Consider the following 3,006-nt stretch of genomic DNA (forward strand, 5'->3'; position numbering starts at 1 on the left):
GCAATCTCCGCCTCCCGGGTTCAAGCGATTCCCCCGCCTCAGCCTCCTGAGTACCTGGGACTACAGGCACGCACCACCATGCGCGACTAGTTTTTTTGTATTTTAGTAGAGACGGGGTTTCACTGTGTTGGCCGGGATGGTCTCGATCTCCTGATATCATGATCAGCCCACCTCGGCCTCCCATAGTGCTGGGATAACAGGCGTGAGCCACCATACTGGCTGGAAATTTCTTTAGTCTTTCATCCTGTTGAGTTCAAAACAATTGATAAACCCTTTTAGAATCTACATTCGACTTCTTTTTCCTGAGAAATTAAATCTGGCCACTTTATTGGATTTTGGATGTTTCTTCAACACGCCTTCACTGACAGTCTCAACTAGCTTTTCTTCTCTGGCATTCCAATAAACTCCATTTCATTCTTAGAGCTTCTCTGACTTCAGTTTTAATGGTACTTTTCAATTGTTCCACAGTGCTGCATAGCTTTGATGGTGTGTCAGTGTACTCTGGGCCCAGTTATTAAAGAACAACAGCATCCCTTCTACTACAGCTCCATTTTTGCAAATGGCTTCAGGTCCAGGGGACCAAGCTTATGAGGCAGTCACCTTTCCTTTTCCTTCACATTACATTTCTACAGTAATGTAATGTGTACAGGAAACTAGGAAGTTGGGTGTCTAAGTAAACCTGTATATGCTACTTCATTTATTTTATTTATTATTATTATTTTTTGAGACATTTTGTGAGACATATTATTTTGTGAGACACTGTCTCACACTGTCACCCAGGCTGGAGTGCAATGGTGTAATCTTGGCTCACTGCAATCTCCACCTTCTGTGCTCCAGCGATTCTCCTGCCTCAGCCTCCCGAGCAGCTGGGACTACAGGCATGCGCCACCACACTCATTTAATTTTTGTATTTTTAGTAGAGATGAGGTTTCACCATGTTAGCCAGGCTGGTCTCAAACTCCTGACCTTGTGATCTGCCCATTTCACCTTCCCAAAGTGCTGGGATTACGGGCATGAGCCACTGTGTCCAGACCCTATGTATGGTACTTCAAATGGAGATTTACTTGTAAACTAAATTGAGATTTACTTTTTTTTTTTTTAGATACAGTCTTGCTCTGCTTTGCCCAGGCTGGAGTGCAGTGGCATGATCTTGGCTCACTGAATCTCCGCCTGCCGGGTTCAAGTGATTCTCCTGTCTCAGCCTCCAGAGTAGCCGGATTACAGGGGTCTGTTACCATGTCCAGCTAACTTTTGTCATGTGGCCAGGCTGGTCTCGAACTCCTGACTGCAGGTGATCCGCCCGCCTCAGCCTCCCAAAGTGTTGGGATTACAAACATGAGCCACCGTGCCTGGCCTGAGATTTACTTGTAATCCTAGGTCTAACATGTGAAAGTACACAAACTTTGGGGTGATTATTCAGATTTCTTAAAATAGGCATGCTATGAAATCTGTATAGATCTATTTAAGACTATGACATTGGAAAGATGCTCTCCATTTATTGTGATTTTTAAAAATGAAATGTTACAGAACAGAGTATGAATTATCTAATTCAAGTTAAATTGTCTGGAAAGCAGATCAATACAATGTTTATGTTTTCTCTAGGTGATAGAATTTCTCCATTATACTTTTTGCTTTTTTCTTTATATTTCTCTGTTTGTTCAAAATAAGCTTCTGAACACCCTTCTCCAGTTGACAAGTCAAGCTGGCTTCAACAAAAACCGAGAATTTATTGTATAGGACACAAGACTCTACTATAGAACCTAAAGTTAGGAACAGAGCCAGATAGTGACATTTATGGAAATAGGGAAAGACTGGGAAACAATCAGACTGGTAAGAGAAATTACAATTCCTCTTTGGGAAAGGTGAGTTTCAGTTGTCTAGTATGTTTACTAGGGGAAACGTTTGAAAGGGGAAATATTTAAAAATCATTTGTACAAATCTGAAAGTCAAGGCTGGAGACCTAAATTGTTTTGTTTTGTTTTGTTTTTCAAGATGGGATCTCTCTCTTGTCACCCAGGCTGGAGTGCGGTGGCATGATCTCGGCTGACTGCAACCTCCGCCTCCCAGGTTCAAGCAATTCTCCTGCTTTAGACTCCTGAGTAACTGGGATTACAGGCACACGCCACCATTCCCAGCAAATTTTTGTATTTTTATTAGAGACGGGGTTTCATCATGTTGGCCAAGCTGGTCTCGAACTCCTGACCTCAGATGATTCGCCCGCCTCAGCCTCCCAAAGTGTTGGAACACAGGCATGAGCCACTGCGCCCGGCTGAGACGTAAATTTTGGAGACAAACTCGGAAAAGACTGGAATCAAGAACAGAATGCTTTAAGAACTTTTTGACCCATTTCAGCCCCTCAGTGTCATTCTCTCTCTTGTTCGTTCATTCTTCTTTTCATACACTCAGTGTTTATTTATTGAGTACCTGCTGTGTGCCAATAACTGTTCAGTACTGCATCTATAGAGGTAAACAACATAAACCATTTTTCTGCCTTCAAAGTCATTATGTTTTAGTGAGGGGACAGACAATAAACTAGTATAAATAAATGAAGGTAGTTTCTGTGTATAGTAAACGTCACAAGGGAAATAAACAGGGTGAGGTGACAGAGTATAAGACTGGTAAGAGAAGGAGAAGTGCTCAGTTCAGCTACCAAAGTCAGAGAAAGTCCTCCTGGCAAATGAAAAGATGCTTGAGAGACCAAAGGATCAGATGGAGTCAGCCAAGTAAAGAGCAAGAAGGAGGCCAGGTGCAGTGGCTATAATCCCAGCACTTTGGGAGGCCAAGGCGGGCAGATCACAAGATTAGGAGATCAAGACCATCCTGGCTAACATGGTGAGACCCCGTCTCTACTAAAAACACAAAAAATTAGCCAGGCATGGTGACACGTGCCTGTAGTCCCAGCTACTCGGGAGGCTGAGGTAGGAGAATCACTTGAACCCGGGAGGTGGAGGTTGCAGTGAGCCGAGATTGCGCCACTGCACCCAGCCTGGGTGACAGAGTGAGACT

The sequence above is a fragment of the Mandrillus leucophaeus genome, unplaced genomic scaffold (genome assembly GCF_000951045.1).
Source record: "Mandrillus leucophaeus isolate KB7577 unplaced genomic scaffold, Mleu.le_1.0 Scaffold163, whole genome shotgun sequence".
Classification (NCBI taxonomy): domain Eukaryota; kingdom Metazoa; phylum Chordata; class Mammalia; order Primates; family Cercopithecidae; genus Mandrillus; species Mandrillus leucophaeus.